The following is a 27,131-nucleotide window of genomic DNA, read 5'->3' on the forward strand; positions in this document are numbered from 1 at the left end:
TACGGACTTAATTAAAATGTTAATCCCTGCTTGAAGCTCGTTTTCAAAAGGTACTTGTAATCTGACAAACAAGTCTCATTGGGATAAATTTGAGCAAAATAAAAACTTTGAGATATGCGTTTTTATCCAATGTTTTTTTTTTTTAATCCAATGAAATTTTAAGGAGGTACAACTATAAAACAATGACACTTGAAGTGTAATTTTATTCAGAACTCAACCCCTACTAGACACCAAGCAGTTCAGGTTTAGGAAAAAGACGACCAGTTCTTGTGTGTAAACATGCTGTGACCCAGTTCTAGACGAGAACCTGGTGACGTTCAAAATATAATCAACTATCATTACAAACGGAACAGAGGCTGACAGAAAATAAGCAGACATGAACATACATCACGTAAACCCTCAAATCCTGTTTTATGACCAAACATCTTCGTCTTGGTAGTTTCCCTTTTTACCCGTCACTATTTCTGATCGTGTCATCAAAAGTTTTGACAGTTTTTTTTTTTCTTTATCTAATGGCTAACAGGAACTGGAATCTGCTTTAGTTTCCTATTCCTAGTTTTACACTTTCATCTCATTGACTGGCCAAACGCCAAGTGGATAATTCTAGACTGAACAGAGATCCTGAAAATAATGTTTCATATTTCTAAAGCTTGTCATTCTCACAACATTTTCATTTTTTATTGTTCCTTTTGGCATTCTATGCTATATGGTCGGGTTCACCTTTTATGTTAAAAATCTTGTGCTCTCAGGAACCCAATATTGTGGATCGTCTCATGTTGCGATCTGGATGCAGTGCTACATCCATCAGCTTCTTGACAGAATATCCAGTTTTGCTGTAGATTATTTCTTCTGCTCCTGGAACAAAGTGCTAAAGAATACAAGGGGGCTGACAGGGTAACGCAAGGAAATATGTTTTATTATAAGACAAACTTTTGATTTATTTCCTTGTTTCATGACTGCTGGCGTCTTTCTTGGAATCCATTTGAAAAAATATTGTGTTTATCTTGTGTTTGACATCACTACCAAAACAATTATGCACATACCAGTTTGCGTTACTATTATTGAAGTCGTACCATTTGGTGTTTCTCTCACGACATTATTCCAGAAGGTTTTATGAACATCTACTCAATTGAATATTACTATGGAACAAAGGTAATTTCAGCTGAGAGAGTCTGTTTCCAGTGGAGTACTGTTCAAGTAACCATGGGAGCGTTTTTCTAAAGTTTTACCTTGTCCTTCCCCAAATGCCTGTAACGCTTTTGAGAAAATCTCCTTAAATTTGAAACAGTTTACACAGCCGGGCCGACTGAACACACAAACACACAACTTTTTACTTTCTCCCGCTCCATTCCCGCTCCGCTCCCACGGCTCCCTCATCTACGCTCGATCCGATTTCAGCCGGACGCCGGCGATCCGTCCTCTGAGCTTTGTCGGGCTGCAGGCCGCGGGGCCATTTTCACGCGCCGGAGCGAGAACGAGGGATTCCTAAAGACTCTGGATTCCGATAGTCTTCTAGTGGCGCCCAGGGCTTCCAGTCAAGGACCTTCTGATGTGACATAACTACTCATCAGGCCGTCCCCGTGACTCTGCGGCTCAGGCGGGAACAACACGGGGCCTCCGAGTCCGGGAAGCTCGGCAGCAGGCGAGCGTTAGTGGATGGAGACTTGCTGATCAGAGGAATTGTTTCAAAGGTCTTTTCTTCTCTCCCTATAATGAGGCGCTAATTTTTTAAACACCTATTTTGTCCTTGGGGAGAGCTTGAGAGTAAAAAAAGCTCCTTTCGTTCAAGCAGAGGTTTGTAAAGTATTCATAATGCAATGTATAATTGATATGCTCGTATAAAAAATATTTATAATCCTTCAGAAATGAGGAGCTGTGAATGTGTCCTTGGGCGTTAAGGAACCTTAAAGCTTTGTATTACCTTTCAGATTTATACGTTTTTTTCCCTCTTGGCTTTCTGAACTTTAAATTATTAAATGTACACGACTGGACTATTTCAACACCTTCTGTGTTTCATGTATATAAAGTTTTATAAAGTTATAAAAGTGCTTTACTGCAATAGAAAATTGTTTTAAGCTATGCTTTAAATGTTATACTACAGTGATGGATGAAAAGTGTATTATTTTGTATTATTTCTGAGTTATTTTACTTCCAAACTAATTAAAATTGGTGGTATTATTATTGTTATTCAAGTCAATATGTATCTTAGGAAGTTCTGTAATGTTTGTAATAAGTAACATTACATTTCTAAATAAATCTACTTTCAAACCTTATTGGGTAGCAAAGCTTATGAATTAAAGAGAAAATTTTGGTATTTTTTTGTTTATTTCTACTGATGCTCCAAAGTTTATGTCTAATCTTTAACTGAATATGCATCAGAGAATATTCTACGTCCTGATAAGTTTATGACCCAAAGACAAGGAAGCTTGTGGTTATTTGATTATGAATGAACTAGACTTTGTTTAGACCTGGTGATCGCTGGTCAGATGTGATGAAGGGAAACCGGCCGACAAATTGGTGCATCCATAACTCTGATATGAACTTAGATAAGAACTGCCTTAAGGACTTTCAATGTTCATTCATAGTATTTTTAGCTTTTAGCTACCTTAGCCAAACAACCTATGTTATACTCAGACATATCTCATTTTTACTACAGCTTCTTAGGGGCATAAATAATGTTTGCATAATGTCTAATCAGAAGAGGACAAGAATAAAAGAACCAATAAAAAAAGAATGGAGAGATTTCACACCATGCCATTACTGTAGTATTTGTGAGAAGTTTGTACATTTGCTTTCCCTAAGAGGAAAATATGGAACAACATTCCAGCATCCGTGCATAGAGCAAATGCAAATCTTTCAGTGTTTGCTGATTCAATTTATAAGGTCACGATTCGATTCAGAAACAATTTTTTATTCAGAAACCAATTTTTCTATTCAAACGGTCTGGAGATGCTGCTTAAATTATGTGACTGACGAGAGGAAACGACAGTTTAAACAGACCGTTTATTGAGAACAATTTAAACGTTTCTATACTGCATCAAGTTTCTATTTAAATAGAGACAGGTTTGGGCATAATATTCTGTAACAAAAATGACCAGTATTAGGTTAGCTTAGCTGCCAGGTGAAAAAGAACAAAATCTAAGAAATATTAGAAATTTTACACAAAAAGCTAAGCAGACAACACACACAAACTTTGCTGACACCAGTGCGTAGTTACATCTAACTACACACTTGTATGGAATATGGGCATATTCAGCTTATCCCACTGTGTAGAAGTGCACAGCGTTGTGGCCACATCGATCCCAAAGAAAAAGAAAACATGGTCTAAGCTTTTTAATCTGCTTGTTGTTCCAAATTGAGCGGCACTTTCAATCTCATGTCTCCCCGCCTGGTTTTACTTCCGCTTGTACAAAACTGTCAGACGGATTTTAAGCCCCATAGTCCTCAACACGAACCTGTAGTCACATTGTACGGTGCGCGCTTTTGTAAATGAGATAAATGTTCTCCACAAAGCCCGTGGGAGAGGCTTGTAGGTCGGTCAGAAAAACATTTAGTAGCTTCAGATATTTATGTTTGACTCCATATAAAACAAATTTGAGTGTGTGCTTTACTAATGCTGCCACATTCAAAGACAACCGACTAACGATGCCGGAACATGTTACATGCGTGAAACATCCGCCGTTTGGTGTGAAAACGTTGCGGTGGCACATCAATCCATGTGATTATGGATTAGAAATCGTGAGCTCAAGAGCAAAAGAAACTGCGTCTGTTTTCAAATGTGGTGAAAGGAGCAATTTAAATGTCCCCCTTTGCAGCCAGCACTGATGTACTGCGGAGAATACTTCACAACCTAACACCTCATCTTCTTAAACAATGGCTGAATGTGGTGCCAACTCTCTCTGCACTGGCGCTGCAGCTCTGGAGCGCCGTGGTGCCTCGCTCGGCCCGAACCGCCGCCCGTTGAAACTCCTCGTTAGCAACTGCGTGCAGCGCTTTCAAACATCTTAAATTTGTTTTCGAAAGCCCAGCTGAAAGACGGCTTGCAGGAAAATGAATGTGGGCAGCTCCGGTGCAGAATGTTGGTTGAAATTTGAATCTGTTGTTTTGACAGCAGCGCGACACTACAGAGGATTTTCTGCTGTTTGTCAATGTTAGAAAGGATTTTGTCCTGCACCAGTTCTTTTGAAACAGCAACATGCTCTATTCTTGCAGTAGGTTTTTGTTTTTCTAGCCTCCGCCCCTTGGCCTCAGCTTTTGGTCAACAGACGACAACTAACAGAGATTATATCACTCCTTGTTAAATCTGGATCGATCACGTGTCTATTGGCAGTCTTTATAATGAAAATACCGGAAAGGTAGGTAGTTATGATGATTTCACTTGTAACTAGATAACACTGAACAACCATAAATTATTGAAAAGCTTGTTTGTTTCACTTTAAATTATGCCATATTTGTAGAGGAAATACATTTGTTGATTGAGCAGCAAAGTAAAGTACAAGGGTTGACAAATCCTCTCCACTAATGCCAAGAAGCTTTGTTACAACAAAAAACTAACTGCACACATTCACTTACTGTGTGAGAAACTTAAATATTGATCCCCTAATTAGATATGGCAATACAATTACAAGAAAAGCAGCACACCCTGTCCTGATATTGCAGAATACAGAATTTACGGTTTTGACAGCCTTTATTGGCTGTCAAAACGGGACATAGTGCTACTTTCACACAGCAGGTCTTAATGCTCAGAGCTTCAGACTGTAGATACAATTTAATAAGGAACTGACACAAATCAAAACATTTTAGGGGTGAAAATATCGGAATGGGCCGGTCAGACTGCCGTGATAAAGCCTGATATGGGTTGTATTTGCCTGTTTAGTGAACATAGCCGAAGTGACACATTTTTCATAAATTTGACTTGATGTTTCAAAGAATGAGCTTCATATGAATGTTTCTTTTTTTTTTGCCTAGCATGCAAAGAGTGAGTGGGCGTGTCGCTGAGCTAGGAAGCTACATCACTTTGTCTACTATGGTGAAGCTAGCCAGTGCATGTTGGCATACAAGTTTTTCAAATCTGAGAAAAAAATTTTTCACACAAAAACTGCATGAGGACAAGGGATGTAAATGTAGGAAATAATTCTGGTTTATTGTAGGTACTTCTTGGCTAATATGCTGCGGTGGCCAGGAGCCAAGTGGCATCAAAAAGCCCCGATCCTCCTCCATATGGGTCTGAATAAGTGCTATTAGGGTAAAACTAAGCTCTTGACCCCCATTGTGTCTGCGCTTGGTCATATTTCTCCGTCATCATCACAGGCCCACGCTGAACTTCACTTCCTTCACCGTATCCATGTCTGAGACAAAATAACACGGCGGGCGTGCAGAGACACACACTTAGACAGAATGTCATCACAACGTGGGTTCATCACCTCAATCAAGAATGAAGCAACTCATCATCTGCTCTGGAAAAGGACACACACACTCACACCTAACTCCCACACAGCTACGTTTCAGTTTGTCATCTGGGCACACCAAGATGTGCGACGTCTTCACCGTACTCATCCCCCGACAGTGCGGCTCCTCTGACATTTACCCAAAGCAAAACAAATTCCACCCATGAGCGCGTTTCCAATACACACGGAAAAAAAACACGTTTAAAGCCATACCCGGAGTAATCAGAGTGTAAGAGCGTCCCTGGATAATAAAGGCGGCAGAGGAAGAGGACGGAGAACGAAGCTCCCTCGCTAGCTGACTGGTGATATTTTGCGGCAGTGCAAATGAGGCCATTTCGCTGCTGATAACGACGCGGGATTCCACGGTTTAGGGGCTAATGTAAAGAGGAGGACCGCTCCAGACTTACGGCCCGTACGAGTTGAGTATTTTTCTCCTCATTTGAGCTTTGCTTTCAAAGCAAAACAGACTCAATAAACCCTTTTTTTTTTTTTTTTTTACGTGTCTGGCCCATTTATGTGAAAAGCGTTGTATAACTCCTCCAGAGGCTCCCTCTTTCTTTCTCTTTCTTTTGTACCCTCCGTTCTCCCTTCCCTCTCCACCATATGGGAGATTGAGACGCAGCATGTTTTGAGGATGGAAAATTGATTATAAATAGATGATGCGGGGATCCACGGTAACGACGGGCGGAGAGTGCTCTGTCCCACATTGCCTGTGTCTCAGCTGAAATGATGCAGCACTCTGAAGCTTTCCAGAGCATACTCCTATGCTTTAATGCTAGTAAGTCTATATGCCTCTAGGGAGCTTGATTGGAGGGGGGATCACCTAATGGGCCATCCTCTTCCCTCTTTGCCTTGGAAGAGCGTCAATTTCTTCTTCTTCTTCCCCCACCCTGCCACCCGCCGCTTTCTGTTTCTCTTTCCAGAAGACTGGTTACAATAACTACAGCTCTCACAAACTCCGGTCAGAGCCCCGGCTGTGCGAAGAGATGGAGGAAAGGCGCGCACGTAAACCCGACCTGCACATCCAAAAGCCCGCACACGGTGACTCACGCCTCGGAATCCTTCAATTTGAGGGTAATAAATTGCAGCAGGAAGCAATTGTGTCACCGATGTGCTAAGGGAGATGAAATTGAAACCCGGCTTGGTGACAGTGGCACGCTCTCAAAGGGGGAGAAGCACCCAGGCGGCCCCTCGCTTTGACTACAGGGAGACGAGCTGAAACAATTCCCAGAGTCCCCCCTCACCCTCTTTTGCGATGCCAAGGCTTTCTCTGGGTCATGAAAACGTTAGTCGGGTTGAGCACTCTTGGCAGTGGAACTGCGTCTGCATACACGTGTCAAGCAATAACCTCCTCTCCCTTATTTTTTTTTTTTCCTTCGCGAAAAATGAGAATTCGATTGACAGCAGCAGCATCTAGTCGGGTAATTGTGCAGGCAACCAAACAGAGATATGGAAATGCGATTGCTGCGTTAAACAACCACAGGAGGTTCTTATGATGATTGAAATATGTAGGAACACACACACACAGAAATAGACACACAACCTATGCATTGCCTTGCGAGGTTCTCTTATTGCTTGAACTATTTCACAGTTTGTCACATTAAAACCACAAACTTTGATGGGTTTTATTGGGAATTTTGTGAATTAACAACACAAAGTAGGACATAAGTCTAAGGTGAAAGACAACAGTAAGATTTTTAACCCTCATTGTACCAATAAATAAAATAAAATGCTTCTTGCCTAGTTAGAAATATAGGAAACATCTCAACTAGGACAGTTAAATCCAGGACTTGAAAATTCACTAAGTCCACTGAATCAAGGCTCCACTGTAACTCTGGTGGACCTGTAGAGATCCAAAACGTAGGTGGCAGAATACGTTTGTAGGAAAACCGCTGATCATGTACTCCACAATCTGTTCCCAGATGCAGATCGAGAGCAAAACTGAGTTGATGGGAACAAGGACTGAGGAAAATACAGATAAACTCTGGAAGCAGTCATTCTGAAGTCTGCCTTCCAGCAGGAAAACACACCTAAAAATACAACCAAAGCTACGATGGCATTTTTATTATTACAGTTCACACCTACTCTCCATCCAATCTGATTGAGTTTAAACTAATTTGCAATAAACAATTGGCATCTCTACAGTAGATGTGCAAAATTGCATATTCCTCAAAGATTAATGCCTGACTTTTCAGACTTTAATTTGTTCAAGTAAAAGAAATGTACGTTTTATTTTCTCTCCATGTGACAATTGTAGACTGCATAGTTTTGTCTTATAAGGAATCCAAGTAAAATACATTGAGATTTGTGAGGTCAGTGAATACAGAAATGGGTGTCTAAATAATTTTATAACGTGCTGTATATATAGTTTTAATTAATTAGATAGATTTGAAAGGGTTTAAAGTTTTAAAACAGTTTATCACTCGTTTTATTTATTTATTTTACATACAAAGGTTCCACCTGGAACCTTTAGGTAGTTTCAGTTTCTGCATCAAAAATTGATCTGATGCGACGCCGGAAAAGACAATTGTGTGAATATTATTCAAAAAGGAGTCAGCCAATCAGCGAAGCTATTCAAGCCTGAAAAAAAGCATCTCAATGTTAAACGCGTTGCAGCAGAAGAGACGTCCCCAACATCAATGTCCGTGTCCACGAGACATATTTCTAAATAAGTCGTTTTTCAAAGAAGTTACTTGAATGATCCGAGGTTCCTGAAACACTTGAACGCTGAACGAGTCTAATTACAGACACTCCAATCAGCACAATGAAAAATCTGAACCAAGTCCCATCACTATATAGATATATAGCTCCTCCCTCCGCTTTACTGTGCAGCTGGTGGGCGACTGTTTGCTCTGACTACAGGTGGCATTGGTGACACACACACGACTCCATCTTTGGCCCCGAAGAGAGAAGTCAATCTGATCCCCCCCAGAGTGCTGAGGGGGAGCCCCAGCATAACTGGATAAACGCTACTGTCTGGCTCGCGAGTGGAAACGCAGTCGGAATCCAATAAGAGCCCAATCCGCATCCAACGAAAAACATAGCTAAACTAGGCCTGCGCAACGTGGACGTCCTTAAATGGGTAATTTGGCCAGGTTTAAACTGCCGTCATTCTGTTACGTTCCCTCACGGCCCTCTGCTTCGCTCTCCCGTCTTGCTCCGCTCCGATTCGATTCCCTCCACGAGAGAAAAAAAGCAGACGTTTGCTGAGCTCGCAAATTCTCTCACAATGATACTGTAGTCTGTGCAGACAGCTGATTTCAAATCCTCAACCTCGTCTGTAACGTCTTGTTTTATTCGAAGGCAATGGTGTTTTTTTTTCTTCTCATGCAATATAAAAAATAAACAGCATGTGTCGAGAGCGTCAACAAAGGCTCGTCTAAAAGCAGGCGGACAATAGGATTGGCAGAACCTTGTTTTCTCGCTAAGTCTGTGGGTATCAGATAACGCGGAGTGTTTTATTGGGTGACAGATAAATAAAGAATAGCAGAACAGCGTGTGGGAAGACAGACACCAGTCTAAAAGCCCTCCATTCATCCCTGAGTTATGTTTCAGCTGGGTTGCAGTGTCAGATTGAACCCTAATCTCCTCCAGATGCCCCCACAGAACAGAATTATCCCCACCCACGCAGGACCAAAGCAAGGACAGAACCTTGAGAAGGCGACTGATTAGCTAGGTATGCTGTAGTTGTAACTTGCTCATCCATCTCCTTGGTTTTGTTTCAGTGCATCATTTCTTTCTAGTCCTGACTATAACTGTACAGTATTTTCTATAGCTCTTTATCTTTTGCCTGTTCCTTGATGGATGGGAAGAACAAGGGAAATATATGCATAGCCCTGTGATGACACACCACCTGCTTTTATGTTGGATTTTCAAACAGATGTGCCGTCTCTCTCTCACATTATTGGGCGTATTAAAGTGCGCCGTGGCTTTGTCTCCCTGACTTTGTAAATACAAACACCCACAACATCATTTGCAAAAGCCAATTCCATTTCCTGCTCTATAAACCCGACCCACCGCATTTGTTTTCCATGGAATCAATAAAAACCCGACACGAAACTTTTTAAGTGTGTGAAGGACAGCTGGTGCCGTCGACGCTCTGCGGGGGGTGGCAAAACCCCGGATTTCATCATACGGAAAGGAATTTTTACAATGTTTGACATTTGTGTTCAGAACAGAGAACATAATTTATTCCCGGGTATATATATATATTTTTATAAGCCTTCAGTCCGATTTCTTGCATGATGAATTCCACATAAAATTAGTTTGGTTTCAGAAGCACTTTGGGGTTTAATGAAAAGAGCTAGGCTACGTCAAAAGTTTTCCAGAAAATAAGAATCGTTTTGAACAAACTTGTGTAGAGTAAAGCAAAAAAAAAAAAAAATAGAGAGAAAACAAATTATTCAGAGTTGGATGGAAAAGAGTGCTAACACAAAAACCAAAGTTAGTTAACACGTTCGTTCTCTTTTGCCAGTAGGTCAGTGTTTGTATCATCTTAAATCTGTAGGAAGACAAAGGAGTTGAAATTTAACTTGTCGTCGCTAACAAAACTAGCTAACAACAGTATTTCCGCTATGCTAATGCCTGTGCAATAGTATATCAGATTATTCACAGTTTTTATGGGTGTTTTTTTTCTCATGGTCCAGAATCTATTAATTTAAGGATTAAAATTGTTAATAAATTAATTTGTGTTAGATATTATTCAGTGCTTAAATTTTTGTCAGATAATTGCATACATTTTCTCCAACTGTGTTTGGGGAAGAAATACTCATCTCACTTGGTCCATATCTGTCTTCTCAGTGGAAGAAAAAGATGAAGTGGTTTAAGATATACTGTAGATTAATCTAGCATTGGTTTTAGACACATCTGATTAATCAGTATTAAACTAGACATTCTGATCACCAGTTTGTCCAGACTGCTTCAGATTCTTTTGAGAGTAACAAAACATTTTCTTGCAAATTAGAGATTACACATATCCTGTATCCCTACCACAGAATGTGTGCCAGTGATACTTGATCACTTTATTACGCCAGTTAATCAGATAATAACTAGTCAATCTCTCAGGGACACTCTCACTATAGCGTATTGAATCTTCATTCCAACAGTCAGGCCAGACGTAATTATACAAAAACATTTAATGTATCCTAACGTCATAGCAAAAGTAGCACAGCCCATCCTGATGCAGTCCAACACTTGATGTTTCACAAAACGTGCCTCAATTCTTCATGCCTGACACGTGAATTTATTTTTAAGATATATCAAGATACCTTTGATTGAGTGGTAACCCAATTCATTTATTTATGTTTACATTTTAAAAAGCAAATCTTTCAAGGCTTAACATTTATTCTCACCTGGCGAGGACGGGCTGTAAAATATCCGAGACGACGCGGAGTTTTAAAAGGCCCCACAATTTGAGAGGATGTCCGTCTGTCCTTGTAAAACAAAACTGTAAATACGCAGAGTGAAATTTACAAGCCAATTGAGCCGCCTGGAATTGAGTCAACTTAGTAAATGCTGAAGAGGAGAAAAGGAGACAAGGAGGCCTGGAATTATGTAGGCCACTCGAGCTGAAGTGTGGTCAGGGACGGACTGGGCGGCTCTCGCCTCGCTCTGGGCCAGGTCTGCTGAGAAGGTCATGTGAAAGTGGAATGTGGCTGAGCTGGACGGTCGCCAGAGGCTGTGTTCAGTTGAGTTCCCACTTTTTTAAGCTAAGTGAGACCTGTCTGCCACTTGAGAGAGATTCTCTCTCTCCATTTCCAGACATTTTAGATTTGAATAATTGAAATCAATTAAGCTCTCTTACTACAAGAGAAAAATCTCGCTTTTGCTGAAGGAGTTTGTGTTTTGCGTGACATAATCACTACAAAAACAAATTATACTCTAGTGCAAATATCTTGAAACTTAAGTTTGTCTTGAATTAAGACCAGCTTTAAAGTAAAATTTCAGCAAGATACATGATCTTCTTTTGTAAATAATTCCTTAATATTGATGAAAAAGTTTCCATTGTCAGATAAATGTGAAAAATGTCTTGTTACAAAGTGAAATAATCTTCCAATGGAACTAGACCGTTTTCATCAAAATTAAGGAATTATTTACTTCAAACAAGCCTCTATATCTTGATAAAAATTACTTTTACGTTAGTCTTAATTCAAGTGTACCAAGGTATTTTCACTAGAAGATAGATCAAGATCAATTGGTAAGATCTTGTGTTTTTAGGGTTAGGGACAAGTCTGCTGTTTAACTGGACCAGCTATGGTCTGGCAAAAAACCCCCAAAAAAACGGTTAAGATTTAGTGATAGAAGGGAATCAGTCAATCAGCAGGCTGCCGACAGAGCGAGTTAACCCAGCAAGCGACATGCAAAACACCAGAATGATTTGTGTTTTGTGCCAGAATGTAGACTGTCCGTACCACGAGGAGGCATAAAATAAACAAATAGGCAAAGAATGTACACAGGTAGTGAGGCCACACTAATGTGTGTATACAAACAAGACACATATCCACAGAGATATGAAGGGATTTTCCTGATAAAATCCAAACAGACAGCGGTACCTCGCCCTGGATAGGCATCTTCAAGATAAACCAGTTGGTACAAAAACAAATACACTCTCTTTTTGTACATGTGAAGAAGCTTAGAAAGAAAAGAATTACGGTAACCCCTAGCAGGAGAGGCAAGGAGTTACATATATGGTGTCAGAATGCTGTTTGGGTTGGGAGCGATACCGCATTGTGTCAATCGGGCTATTGTTCCCACCTTGAGTCACAACTCTTGGTATCGCAATAAGAAACCAGGCGGTGATGTCATGCTGGAAATGGAAAGACTAACAGGGCAGTCTGTAAAGGGGAATGAAAACAAGGGTACTTTTTCATGAGCTGCCTAAGATCTCATCAAGTGGCGACTTGAACAGCGTAAAAGTATTAGGTGCATTGAAATTTGATCCAAACCATCTTTTGCCTCGAGGGCAGAAAAAGGATTAATTTACTTTAAAATAGGAACCAACACAGAGCATTTCTAAAGTATCATCATACACCTTTAACTTCCTGATGCGAGTAATGTTACAGCAGCAAACTTCAATGCATTTCATTTAGATTTTATGCAACCAAAACCGTAAAACAGATAACTGTAGACAGGAAGTACTGTAGGATGATAAATGGTCTTCAAATTTAGAACCCCTTTTTGGTGCAATTATATGGCAGCAAACCATTCATTTGGGAAATGTTCTAGCTGGTGTTGCAGCTCAAGAGGCTCAAATGTTCTGCATTTTCTTTGAAACGTAGCTGTAGCTCAGTCAGGTTAAATGGAAGAGCAGCAATTTTTTAATTTTGCCTCAGATTTTAAACCTATTAGCTTTGTCTATATGCTTCTGATTCCAGGATTGCACTTCACTTCTGGTTATACAATAATTGAATCATGACATTACTAGCCATTGTTGGCCATAAAGTCAAAAAATATATATATCAGCACCTGTCCTTTTGGAGATGAATTTAATATAAAATCTCCCCAAAAATTCCTCTCTTGTCTGATTGAATTAAATTGTTTATTTGAAAGTTTCCAGGTGTGCAGCTTCACAGCTTTTTTAGATAAAAGCTTCATTTAAGAGTTCACAGTTTACACTGATGTGAACAGAAACCAAGTACAAGCATATTTTGCAAATGAAATTGCAGCAAGGAGAAAATTCCCTAAAAGTAGCAGAAGGTAGGAGAAAATCGAAACGGCTAAATTGTGTCATTTAACAGTTTGTTTGGAGCGTAAACACAGAAATATCTGTGTGCCGCAGATACCTGCCCACATCGCCACCATATCTGCGTTGTGAAGTGGGACTTGTCTCCATTTTTCATCTTATCAGCGGCTGCATTTGTGGGGGGAGGGAAAAAAAAAAAAGTTTCATCCGTCCCGTCACTATGAATTCTCTGCTTCTACATAAACCACCTGAAATGCCACTCGCAAAAACGTCAGCAAAAGGTTTCTCGCTCCGAAAGATCCCGACTGTTGAAGAGAAGCTCCTGAAGGCAAGGTGAGTTTTTAATCAAGTGCGAACATAAAAATGGAAGACGGAGAGGAAAGTTGAGGGCAGACGGGGTTGAGAACGTGTCAGAGCCGCGAGGCCCCGTTCGAGGTTCGGTGAGGCTGGAGCAGAAAACCACAGAGTGAGGTTCCATGTAGAGTGCTGTACGCCTGTTGGCAGGCCTTCTGGCTCGGAGTCACTGATGCGTTTTTGGCCAATTTATGATGGCTCCAAAGCAAACAGTAATGGTTCTGCTTACGGGCTGTAAAACATGTGTGTCAGCCTACTCAGTCATTGCCAGCGCTGTGCGCGCAAAAAGAAAAAAAAAAATGGCACGATGGTATTATTACCTTTCATATCAGATTAACACTAAATGTTAACCTCATATTCTATAAATCCTTGTCTTTAAAAGGCCCACTTGTGGGATTTAGATTAAAATGGCTGGGTTTTCGATTTCTCCCTAGAATGGCTGAACAGGGCCAAAAGGCCCTGAGTCCACCCTGACGACTCTGATGGCTCAAATTAGCATTCTTCTTCAATTGTAAATGTGGCCGTTGACCGTCAGGCCAGAATGTAGGAATGTGAATAGTCCATGTTGGGGGTGGGTATCTATGATACCTGCAGGAGATCAGATCTCCTGTAGGTAGTGCTCTTCAGTTTAGTTTTGAAGCATACATGAAGTGTTTTTGGAGAGATGTGACCTTTTGCAGCTGATCCATGATGTTGTGCTGCATTATCCAGGTCATTTTGCCAAATGTACATAGAGTTTGCAAAACATACAATCTGTTTCAAAAAATATGCAAAGGTTTTTCTAAAAGAAATGAGTAATGTTTCTCTTTGAAATAAAGCTAAGAGGGTATTAATTGTGTTGATCCACCTCAAAAAAATCATGCAAAAAGTGTAAGCAAAAGAAATCTGGGAGACTTAGCACATGCAAATTTGCATGCAGCCTTTTGTGCTGTGGAGGATAAATAGGTGACTGCTTCACCTATTTAGTTCACAAGAACTAATGGCATTTATTTCAGTCATAATCTTGCGGGGGGTGACCAAGGTTCCATCACTATGTGACAGCTGGTCAGCAAACCTGGCAAACATGATTGACATGGCAGCACTGAATGCACATGTGCTTTATCAGGCATGCATTGGGGTGCAGGAGAGACGGGTGGACTTCCTGGTTGAGCTTGCAAAAGAGTTCGGTAACTCTCATGTGAGTGAGAAGAAGGCACACAAGGAGAAACTGCTTCGGCAACAACCTTCCACACCCAGCTCAGGCAAAAGGGCGAAGTGTCAGGTCAACCATCGATGCAGGATGCGTGTCCTGAGGCCGAAACATCATCAGTGACCCCTCACACCCCCACCATGGACTGTTCTCCCTGCTGCCCTCTGGAAAGAGGTTCTGCAGCATCCGGTGCAGGTCCACCTGGTTCCGAAACAGCTTTTTCCCACTTGCCATCAGACTGCTGAGCTCTTAACTGGACTGCACTCAAAAACTGGTCTCCACTTTATACCTTGCACATGTACAGAGCTAAATAACTTCTATTTTACTGTCAGTCCTGCACTTTATATTTTATATTTAGATTTATATTCATATTTTATACTGTATTTTATTTTACTCACAACATTGGAACCTCAAACATTATCCTGAGCCGTATGCAACGAAATTTCGTTCTGTATACACCCTGTGCATTGAAAATGACAACAAAGTCAGTCTAAGTCGAAGTCGAAGTCTAAGGAACAATTGTGCAACTGTGAGATGCGTTGAGGCCATTACCAGGGTACTTGGCCTAGGTAATGGCCCTATTTACTGAACAAAAGCACCTGCTAGATAAAATCCTCAGGCCAGTTGGACTATCTCTAGCCTGAATAGGTATATGTCCAAATGGCCTAACTCCAGCCATTCTAGTTAATGGTACGTTGGACAACAGCATGCTGGATACTTTAGAACAGTGAGAGTGCATTTGTATTCTTTGAACAAATTAGTGAAAGCGATCTAATGTTTAAACTATTTGTACATGTATTTCCCACGCCAGTGATTGACAGGACTCCTGTGGTTGGACAACATTCTTTCACCACTAGTACTGGTCCACTGAATTGGTCTTATACCAAAATAAGTATCAGCCCATTGTTTCGTCTAGTCAGAATCAGTCATATTCACCAGCTCTCTCTTGGGATAAATCAAAAGACCTCAACTTTTTCAAATCAGTCCTGAATGTAGTCTGAACATATTTCCTCGTCATGTTACCGTTTTCCAAAATGAATATTTAAACGTAGCTAAATGAAGTGTTGCGCCTGCAATCTGCAGGATTTTCCAAATGGTGGATTTCACTGTAAAGACTAATTCCTTGTACAGGTGTGAATATCTTACATCGTTTACATACTACAATACTGTACACACGGGATTGTTTTGAGAAAAGTTTTCATCAACACAAACTTCCACAAATATACCAAGAAGCATTGTTGTAAATATGCCAAACGAATAGTGGGTAGGGTAGCTAAAACCTATGTCAGCCAAACATAGGTCGTCAAAACAACCAAGATTTCCTGTCAGGAATTAAACATGGTGCCAGAAGTTTAATTTGTTTGGACAATATAAAAGTTGAACTACTTTTAAATAGAGTATTAGAATATAAAGTTATTAAAACACAAGGCGATGCCAATTAGGAATCATGTCAAAGCAAGTATTGAGATACATTGGCGCATTAATTGTTGTGTCAATGTGATAGTGTACATGTTTTCCCATGTACACACACAAACTCAGAGTTTTCGTAACTCTCCACTTTGGTCAGAGTTTTTGTAAATAATTGTTCTTAGAGAGGCCAAAATGCATGAAAATGCATTCATTTTCCAAGATATCCATCTACCTGAGGACTACACCTAAGAACAAGTAAGACTGTTTGTAACCTGATCAAAAAATCTTAATTAGGCAAGCTTGGAACATGTTCAAAGTCAAAAATTATTTTTCATACAGGAGATTTTGTTCTTCGGCCCTGGAAGATTCGTAATTGGCAAAATAAGAATTATAAAAAAATATGGTGTAACCCAGAAACGAGCAGCCTGCCAACCTAAAAACTGTTCCAAAATCAGACTGGTCCACCTCAACTGGGAATAAAGAGTACTTAATCTCCAGATTACCAGACGCAATGTTTACAGTGCAGTGACACTGTTTTTCTAATTGGTATTATGTAAATAAGCATTTTCTGTAGGTCTGAGATGCTCACATTTTGTGAAATATTTATAACATATGTACATTTTGCATCACTTACATTCCTCCAGGTGCCCTGCTGCAGACTGTATGACCATCTGGGGATGATTGTTAAGGATCAAACACTCTACACACTGCAAACGTGTTGGAAAATTGGTCCCGCTGCCACGCCGTTGGAGCTACATCGAGAATTTCATTGAGGTGAGACAATTTATATTAGTAAATTAGTACAGAAAAATCTGTTTTAATTATTAATAACATATGCTACAATATCAGATGTATAGAAAGCTAGTGCTGCAACATTATTTGAAGTTGTGTTTCTTTAAAACGAAATACATACATGAAAATGTGACAAGGGCCCTAGTGTAGTTTTTGTGAGAGGCCTTTTAGCTAAAAAAAAATTATTGTGTTTATTCGATCATGGTGCAAAGGCCATGATTAGACTTTGAGTATCAAGCAGGCGCAGCCAGGTTAACTGTCACATAAAACTGAAGAGCTTAGATTACATTTCATTATCTAAGTGAATTTACGCCATCAGAGCTTCATTTGTTAGCTGCTGCATAAAATCAAGCAAGTGAAATTTCTGCAAATAATTTTTCTTCTTTCAGTGTTGGACAAGTAAAATAAATAAAAACATTCTAACCATGTTTTTTTTTTATTTATTTATTTACTTCAAGTAAAGTCAGAAATGTATTAATCCATTTTTTCTGTTTCTGTTCACCCTTTGTCCCTAATGGGGTCGGGAGGGGTGCCGGTGCCTATCTCCAGCTACGTTCCAGGCGGGAGGCGGGGTTCACCCTGGACAGGTCGCCAGTCTGTCGCAGGGCAACACAAAGACATACAGGACAAACAACCATTCACACACACACACTCACACCTAGGGAGAATTTTTAGATAGACCAATTAACCTAACAGTCATGTTTTTGGACTGTGGGAGGAAGCCGGAGTACCCGGAGAGAACCCACGCATGCACAGGGAGAACATGCAAACTCCATGCAGAAAGACCCCGGCCGGGAATCGAACCCAGGACCTTCTTGCTGCAAGGCAACAGTGCTACCAACTGCGCCACTGTGCAGCCCAAAAATGTATTAATATATTTTTTTATTGAAGCAGTTCCTTCTTTTCATTCAGGAAAGCCTGGAGGTTGAGCTCAAATCTCTCTCATTATGTGTTTAATGTTCAAGAAATGTCTTTATGCCAAAAGAGTTTAGATTCAAAATGTTCTGTAGCATTGTTGATATTGCAGTCAGGCTGATTTTCTCATTTAGGTTGGCAGGGGTTCGTTTAAGAAAAAGATTGCATTTCACCACTTATGCTTACATCCATAATGCTGCACAACGAAGGTCATTGTGGACGACTCGGCTGCACACTGAGGTATATCGGAAGTAGTGAAGTTTTTCCCCCCGCTTGTTTAGCTCTGGTCATCTTTAGAGACCAAGGCTAAATTTTTAAGTGTTTTTTTTCCTCTCTTCTAACTCTGAATGACAGATCGCAAATAAACAGGTTGCTGTGGTCGCTAAGCAAGAGATTATGAGCGTTTGATGAAAACATCTGTTGGTTTAAGTTGCTACAGTTGACGTCAACGCCGTGGTTCGACCTCCAGACGTTGATGTGAATTAACCGTTAAGGCCTTTTTTCTTTTTTTTTTGGTCTTGGTCTTTGTGTTATTCTAATGTCTCGGCAATGGACTTTAATCTAATGACCGTGTTATAAGTACCCAGGTATTATCTTCAAAAAATATACATTTGCAACATTCTTTCTGAACTATTTAGTTTCTGTTTATTTTCCAGGAGGCAGAGGGAATTTGAGCCCAGTTGGCAGGATGGAGGCTAACTTGCAGATGTATATAGAGGGAGCTTTTTTTTTTTTTTTTTTTTTTTTTTTACAGACACTTAACTCCAATTAACCTTCATTCTCTGATTTGCCTTTAATCACATTGTCCGACGGTATTCGACTCCATTTTTGTACCCCTCTGCTACACGCTCAAAGAACAGTGAAGCAGCGCGAGAACAAGCTTCTCCTTGTGTTGGATCTCCCTATTGGCCGGTGAAACATGCTATAGTCTTCTTTGTCCGTTTTCTCTTTCCCTACTCTAAGATCTCTCTCATTACTTCTCGTCTTAGCCCCCTCTCTCCTTCTTTCCCCGCTCCATTGCAGGATTACCCTCAGGCTATGTCCAGCTTCAGACAACGGCTGATTCATGCCCATAGTAGGCTGCTGCCTTTACTTGACTCCACTGTACAACAAGATTGGGCTTGATCAAGCAAATGTTTCCACATGAGAGAGAAATTCAAGAGGATTGTTAAAAGGGGGGAAAAAAGTCAAGAAATGTCATCCAAGTGTGCTTTTTATTTCCAACATTTCCAATTTTTTATTTTTTTTAACAAAACTCTCCAGACTAAGTAGGTCATCGTTGTGTCAAAATAATGTCAGATAATTTTACTTCTTAGCCTAAAACTGTAAGAATGGACAGTATTGAAACAGAGGCATAAACCGGTTTTTTCTCCTTTTTCCCTCCCTCCCCTCCTGCTTCTTGCAAAAACACATTCCAGCTGTCGAATGTGTTCAATCCTGCTGCAATATATAAAACTGTTTCAGACTACCTGCCTGTCCCCTAAAGCAATTACAAGTGACAGAGCTCACTTTTGGCTCTTAAACCCAAATGCCTCAAAAAGGTGCCTGTTGAGCTGTCACCTTCCATGACACATTAGTAACATGCTTTGTCTTCCAGTTGACACATGAATGACAATGCATGGAATTCACAGATTAGGAAAGATGTCGCTTCGGGAGACTTCGCCACAAAAGAGAAGGACTGCGTGACATTTATTTTAGTTTTAAAGCTAATACTGCAGGCAGGTTGTAGTAGAATAATAATAATAATAATTTTAAAAAAGAACGTAAATTGTACTGTACGATAGTTTAATTTAGCAAAATTTGATAAAAACAATTCGGTACAAAAATGTTAAGTAAATTAGATGGAACACAGTGCCAACAAAAACAAGGGACCAAGATTAATAGAATAAGCAAAAAAATGTGATTAGGCAGAAAATATTTAATTAGCTAAAATTAGTCAACAATGACTAGCTGAAGTAAGTCTTGCTGATACATGTTAATCATTGTAAATGACTTAAAGAAAAAAAAAGAAAGAAAAAAAAGTATTTCCTGAGTTTTTAAAAGCCAGTGTTTCAAAGATTCTTTTTTATTAAGATGGAGTAAGCCATTTGAAATTGCCGTAAACTATCTTAGTTAAGCTAAAGTTAGCTTACAAATTCAGTAAGTAATCCTAAATTGCCGTTTTTTTAAGGCTACAAAAGAAGGTAAAAGTAGTCAGACTTGTTGAAAAGGGCACATTATAACTTTTTTGTATAATATAATAAAACGCTTCAGCTAAGACTTAATTTTGAAATTTGCTTCCAAAATGAGAAATGTTTAAATATATTAAACCAAAGTAAAAAGTTTAATTTAAATACATAGATTTGTTTTTATTTGTTATTTAACACGATATGACAAAAATTGTGTGTCCTTTCCAATAATCAACGGACATACAGTACTTGACTGGTATTACAGACATCAAACCCTACTTGTGATTGCCGATTGGTATTTGAAAAATGTACCTCAACTTCTTGAGGGTAGAAACCCTCTTTGCCATCGCCCTAATCTTTAATTCTTTCCACACAGTCCGTCATGGATTATAGCCACAGAGTCCACTCTGTGTTAAAAATAAATTTTTTAAAGATTTTAAAGGCATCTTTAAAAATTACTTAAATCTAAATATGCTTGATATGTGAATGAATTATTGTTTTTATATTTACGTATAGTTACGTGGTTTTGGCAGTGGTTTCACATTAGAGCTGTTAAAAAAGGGGAAAAAAAAACCCATTACTTTTAATAGTTGAAATACGGGACACAACGGCTGGAGTTTTAGAAATACTGAACGGAAAACTTTACATATGTTGGCATGACTTGACATGTTAGAAGAAAATAGAAATTTCAGAACCTGGAAAAAAAAAAAAAAACGAATTGATTTCTTTAAAAAAAACAGAACAAAATGAGTGACTCAGTGAAGGTGAGCTCAGCTGATCTCCAGGGGGAATCAGTGTTATGAAGCGCTTTATTTCCTTCTTAGCACATTATAGATCTGACCCCTTGACTCATCCTGCCATTCAGTGGATACGGTAAAAGCTGCCTTTGAATCATTCTGTAAATAGAATTTCTTCTTCTTTTAAAAAAAAAAAGCAAAGTAGGGTTTCCTGTACAGCAAGTGTGGATCTTCAGTAAAATCAACTTCAGTAAAATATGTTGACACCGGGGAGGTATGCATTGTTATTCTCTATAAGATGTAACGCTCCGTCATTAATCACGTGCATTTGGCAGTCGGGGTCTGGTGTTCAGCGCGCCAGAGGTGTATTAAGTGAAAGCCGTAAATAAAGCAGCTTTGTAAATTGAGTGCATTCGGGAGCAGCTCTTTTTCCTGCCAACAAAGCTTTTGATCATAGCGATTGTCATTTTCTTGGTGTGTTTACTTGCATGAGGCAGAGGAAGACTTCACACCTTTTTTTTTCTAAATAATGACACCTCTGCAACAAGGCAGAGATTAGAGATAAATGGTGGCGTTTCACCCTCAGACTAATAAAAAGGTAAAACTTAAAAGGCTCCAAAGTTATTTTTAATGGCTTTCAGCGGAGGAAAAAACAAAAAAAAAAAGAAAAGACGATGGAAGACTCCAGACTGGCCTTTAAGCTGATTTGAATTTTTAAAACGACCCCCTGAGAAAGCATGCAAGTGCTCTTTTATCACGCTCGGTTCAAAAAAAGAAAAGAAAAGAAAAAAAGAGCGAGAGAAAAAGAAAAAAAGAATGCGTAGCCAACCTTTTATTTACTGTCACCTGTAGGTCGCTCATTAAAATCATCAAACCTCTTTAAGACTCTTCCTCGGATGATTCACGTCACCCCGAAGGTTGACGAGATGAGCGCGAGGTCACGGAGGAACAACAGGCATCGAGTTAGAAGGGAACACGGCGCTTATGAATAATGCATGCACCAAAGGTTTTGTCTAATGGCACTCTTAAAAGTTTTAAAAGTTCATCTTTCAGCTGAGGGTGCTCTTGGCTAAAAAGCCTCTTTCTCCCGCCCCACCGACGTACATGAAGTCATCCTCCAAACTCAGTGTGAGTGAGACACTGATTGGTGTAATTATGTTTTCAGTGATTACTTATCTTAATGGCACTCATCACAATATGAGACATGAATCACAATGATTTCTGAATTAAGTTTCTGGAACAGACTGTCTTTTTTCAGTTGTATTTCACCAAAAAGAGAAGAAGAAAAAAAGGCTGCACAGCCCCTAGAGCAATCCACACACAAACACAAACACATGTTGAACATTTCAAGAGGGCCACTCACCATCTTCGGTCACTTGGTGGTCATGGCAGGGTCAGAGGGAGAACAGAGGCGCTGAGAGAACGGAGAGCGCAACCCCACGGTGTTTACGCTCACATCCCAGGCACGAGGAAGAGAGCGGCCGGTCTCGCTAACTTGAAAGCCCAGACGGAGTGCGGTGGGTTCCTGCCGCCGTGAGTTCAGAGGGAGCCGCTCGGTCGGTCAGGCCACGACAGCGAAGAAACAAGACGGACAAAAAAACCCAACAAAGGCAGGGAGAATTCAAAGACGCTTCTTCCTCTTTGCTCCTTGCTTTCCTCGGTGTAACTCGACCTCCTTCGAGGTCCTGCAGGCAGGCAGGAAGGCGCACAGAACCAGTTCCAGACCTGTCCCACTCCCGACGGCTGCCTCACCCCCTTCTTCTCTCTCAGGTTTTTCTCCATTTTTTTTTTTTTTTGTATCGCTTAACTCTGGGTTCCGCGGCCCTGGTGATGAGCTCACCGCAGGCTCAGGTTTCAGCTTCTTCGGCTGGAATGCGAGGGCAGCGTTCGCAGAGGCAGAGGTGCCGGGCGAGGTCAAAGGCTACCGGGGCAGTTTGGAGGAACTAGGACGACAGGGGTATCTGTCATCTGGGACCAATGGAGGGAAATCTGAGGGGCCTGGAGAGCCGAGAACATAACAGGAGTTACGAGGGTCACAGGTTACGGATGTTGTGGAGCAAGGCAACATTTGACAGCTCTGGAGGCTATGGACTAGGCGACGCTCACTACATTTACACGCTCAAATTCACACACCAACACGCACTACCACTGCTAAGTGCCAGATTTACTGCTCACTTAGAGACCGGAGTGTTTTCCTCAGGGAGAAACTTCTTTTTTCCCACCCCCTTTTGTTGAGCTACTGCTTTCACAGACTTAGGTCAGCAATATGAAATCTGCAAATGGATTAAACAAAGTTTGTCACCCCAAGCACAAAAGGAATAATAGTTTAATTTGGTCAGAGTATTGATACAAAAAGATACATTTAATGGTAATTAAGCTAATAGCCAAACCCCGGCTCAGTTAATAAGATTAAAACAGTACATTTTAGAAAGGTACATTTTACCTTTCTAGTTTTAGAAGGTAAAACTAGAAAACTTCTTAAGAAATTTGAACGGGGCCTGCCACAGTGTACCTGTCGGTTGGAACCCAGAGTAGGGATGCTAAAAATTAGGATCAATGCCAAGCTTAGCTAAAATAATATTAATAGCATGTGGAAAATCAGAAGCTTGAAAATAAATTCAAATTAGACCAACTTTTACCAAATCAAAACAGGTCTCCTTCCATTTTAAATACCAGATAATACCTTAAGACTGAAATTCACCACTATTCTGAGTTGAACATTTTTTAAAAACTGGTAGGAGGCATTCTCTTTGTTATAGAAAACTCAATAGTCTTCTAGAGCAGTCGTTCCTAACCCCCGGGCAGCGGACCGGTACCAATCCGTGGACCAATTGGTACCGGGCCGCACAAGAAATAATTAAATATTTCCATTTTATGTATTATTTGAGCCTGGAGGTTCCTTTATTTTGAAAATCCTTTAACCAGATTCTCTCAGTTCTTGCGCGCCAACATTGAGCCCACAAGCAGCAAAATGAGTAAGAAACAGATCAGATGTCTTTGAAAAGGCCCAGAGAAGAGACAGGAGAATGGATTTATCCCGTCAGGTGATTCCCACATTCCAAACCCGCTCTGCATAATATGTGGCGACCGGCTCATAAGCAACACTTCGGGCGTCATTGTCTCTCATCTCTCCCAGATGGGACCGTCTCGTTGCAGAGAAACAAGCTCAGGGCTCCCATTAGTTGTTATCGTGAGTTAAAATTTTCATAAAAATGTTCATTTTTGTGGTGCATCTGTATCTTATTTTGAAGGGATGTGTAAATGTTACCATAGCAACCAGAGCCAGAGAGCGTTAGGGCAGTGGTCGAGACAAGATGAGAGGAGTAGAGGTTGTAAGTCTTTAGTCTGGTTCACATGGCACGATTTAAAAATTGTCGCCTCTCAGTTGCGCCATGTCAGCTGTTTAGGATTCCCCTCCGTTCTTACGTCACGGCGCTTTCTGATTGGCTACCTGTCACATTCAACAGGTTGCGTTTTTTGCTCCCAGTCAGGGAAAATCCCACACGCTGCGATAGTCGGGCCAAGACAATGTTAAATATGTCTGATTTTAGATCAGAGCAGTCCCAGTGTTCTACCGACTGAACCAGATCAGTCGTGACACACATCACACTAGGAGGATCGGTTACTATTATCGGAACACGCCAAGATTGTCATAGGGGGGAAATCAGCGCAAAAAAAAGAGAAAGTTGTGCCGAGTGACACCCAGGGCCGCAGTAAAATTGCCAAGCCTTGACCGGTCCGTGGTGACAAAAAGGTTGGGGACCAGTGTTCTAGAGATTAAGTTGTTCAATGCTAGTTGTTTGTTGTTTGCTTTGCTATTTTTTTTCTCCAAAGGTGTTCCTCAAGGATGATCACTCAGCCTCTTGCTGATGTAAGGTAAAGTAAAAGATTGCAGCATTTTTGCTTCTTCACGTCTTATGAATGGCAAAAAGCTGCTATTCACTTTGCTTTCTTTCAATTTTATTTAGCTTATTTTTTCAGTTTTATTTATGTATTTGTCCATGTATTGCAAAATATGTCATCTTATGATAATCTACTTTTTTTTTTAGGTTTAATTTTGAAACCAATTGTATTGTTCCATTTGCTTTGAAAAAAAATGTAAATAGAGCTTATTTTCCAAAATGACTTAAATCAGAAAACCTTCAACTTATTCTCTGAATGAGCCTGTCTCCTCATTCAGACTCTGTTTGTAACCATTTCTGTTTAACCTTTTCAGTTACTGCTGTGACTGTACAAATTTGCAGCCATGAGTCGTTTCCTGACTTATGGACATCAAAAAACATCAATCTCCCATCTTCATCTTCCTCGCTTGCCCATTTTGACAAACGGCTTGGAGAATTAAAACTGTCACATATTCATGCCCCAGGGAAATGGCATAGATAAAAAGTTTATTAAAAGATTTCTTGAGATTATTTCTATCGGGTTTGCCAAGATTTTTAAGTTTTAAAACAACCTCAAAATAGGATCTTGAGTCTATTGAATAAAAGTTTTCAAATTTGAGGTTGGATTTTTAACATTATTTTCCCCCTGTGTTGCTACAAGATGGATTAATAAATATAATTTAGCTTTTTCTCACACCCGTTTAAAAAAAACCTGAGATGTTTTTCCTCTTCTGAAACATCTCGTGCTTGTTTAGGGAATGTGACATCCAGAGTGAAGGTTTGATGAAATAACTTAACCTTCTTAGTTTTAAAGCATTTTGAACAAAGTGGTCAGGTCGTGCATTTGTACTCTTACGTACAGCTCTGCCAAAAAAAAAAAAAAAAAAAAATTTTAACAAAAAACCTGTTTCAAATAAATTTTCAGAAAAAGCAGTTTTGATTAAAACAAGTCAGTCCACAAAGCCTTTAGCAAGGGAGAGTGCATTTACTGAGGAAAAACTGGCCAAAGTCTCAAAGGGAGATTAGTTAAAGTGCTGAGATTTCGGAGGAATTATTGCTGGGCTTTTACATCCGACTGTGCTTAATTTAAGATGGCGAACCTACAAAACTAATGCACATTTTTACCAGCTGCACAGAAATGTCTAACTGTGCAACAAAATAAATTGCATTCTCTTATTTCAAAGACGTTTCCATTAAAACTGGCTCTAGCTCTTTTCCCCATGGATTCCTCTGAACATACAAAAACTTAGCAAAGCGTCTCTGCTTTTCTTGGTTGGGCTAAAAGTTCTGAAGCTAATTTAAAAGTTAAAATATTTACCTTACCTCAAATCCTTTACTGTAATTTTTTTCTCTCTCTTTCTCCTTGTCGCACACCATCGCCTCCGACGTCGTACCTTTCGGCCGTGCTCTCGAAGACTGTTAGCAATTACTGACACCTGTTCTGAGGCGCGCGCTCGCTTTCGCCTCCGCGAAGCCACGCAGGTACACTGTGGGATAATTACACGGTGTTTGTGCCACCTGGAGAGGAACAGCAGAGGTGTGAGGACAGGCGCTAATTCCAACCAAAGGCTAACCCGACGACGCAAACCGCGGAAGGAAACGGCTAATATTCGAGAGCAGAGTGTTACTTTGAAAGGCGTCCCTGTCAGACTGACTTCCGGCGTAATAAAAATGGCTTACTGAAGTGGTTTAGCATGCATTTGTTTCGTGCTTTTGTCCTTCCTTTGCCCCCTGACAACAACCACCACCACCCCCCAGCCTCAGTCTACCCCTGCTTCCCTAGCCACTAGGAATGTGTGGACTTTATTAGCAGGAGGAAGTGAGCACCGCAGGCCCAACGTCTCAGGTGTCTTGATCCCTTTCCCCCCCCCCCCACGCTGCGCCTCTTACAAGCGGGGTCCGGCTAATCGCTTACTCATAGCGAGGGCTCCGGTTCTCCACGAAAGAGCCCGTGTCTCTCTCTTCCTGCCCTCCTGGTTTCACTCAGTAGGAAGAAGAAAAAAAAAAACCCGAAAAAACCTCGCATGTCATTTGTGCAGTTAAGTGTCGGAGCGGGGCTCACCCTCGGCGGGCCTGTTCCCATGGGAACGGCAGGGATAGCGAACAGCTTGTTTTTGTGTTTTTTGGAAAGTGTTGCTGCTTACTGGAATACTGATAGGCACTGGGGAGGTCTGATATGAAAAAAAAATTAAAAAAAATTTTTTAAAAAATCATTGCTAGGTAGACCCTATGAGAGAAGATGTTTTCACTCCCACTTCCTCCGCTGTGTTTTCACGTCCACCCCGCAGTCTGCCGGGTTCACGCGGCTCCGGCGGAACTTTTTCACCTGTTCTTCTGACCGAACTGGGTTCGTGTTTCAGAGTGTGCCTGGTGCCACGAGCTGACAGGCTGAACTTGTTCTCCAGGGCTGAGAAAGCCCCCCCAGGGGGGGTTTTAGTCAGGTTAGTGTTACGCGTCTCCACATGCCTGGTCGACAGACACTTGGCTTAAGTTTTGACCTCGCCACGTCGCTAAGGAAATTCCCCACCAGGCGGGCAGGGAGGAAAAAAAAGAAAAG

The 27,131-nt window shown here is 40.6% G+C and overlaps 1 protein-coding gene across 2 annotated transcripts in view; it reads right to left on the bottom strand.

Moving 5' to 3' along the window:
• Positions 1-26,635, bottom strand: part of flrt2 (fibronectin leucine rich transmembrane protein 2) — a 60,807-nt gene extending 34,172 nt beyond the window's left edge. The window contains exon 1 of one of the 2 annotated variants that reach the window (XM_028040147.1): positions 26,490-26,635. The gene's annotated coding sequence lies outside the window, so the exon portion shown is untranslated. Of the gene's footprint in view, positions 1-22,056; positions 23,118-26,489 lie in introns of those variants that run through there. The other variant, XM_028040146.1, reaches the window with a different exon arrangement.
• Positions 26,636-27,131: the final 496 nt, after the last annotated feature.

The sequence above is a fragment of the Xiphophorus couchianus genome, chromosome 15 (assembly GCF_001444195.1).
Source record: "Xiphophorus couchianus chromosome 15, X_couchianus-1.0, whole genome shotgun sequence".
Classification (NCBI taxonomy): Eukaryota; Metazoa; Chordata; class Actinopteri; order Cyprinodontiformes; family Poeciliidae; genus Xiphophorus; species Xiphophorus couchianus.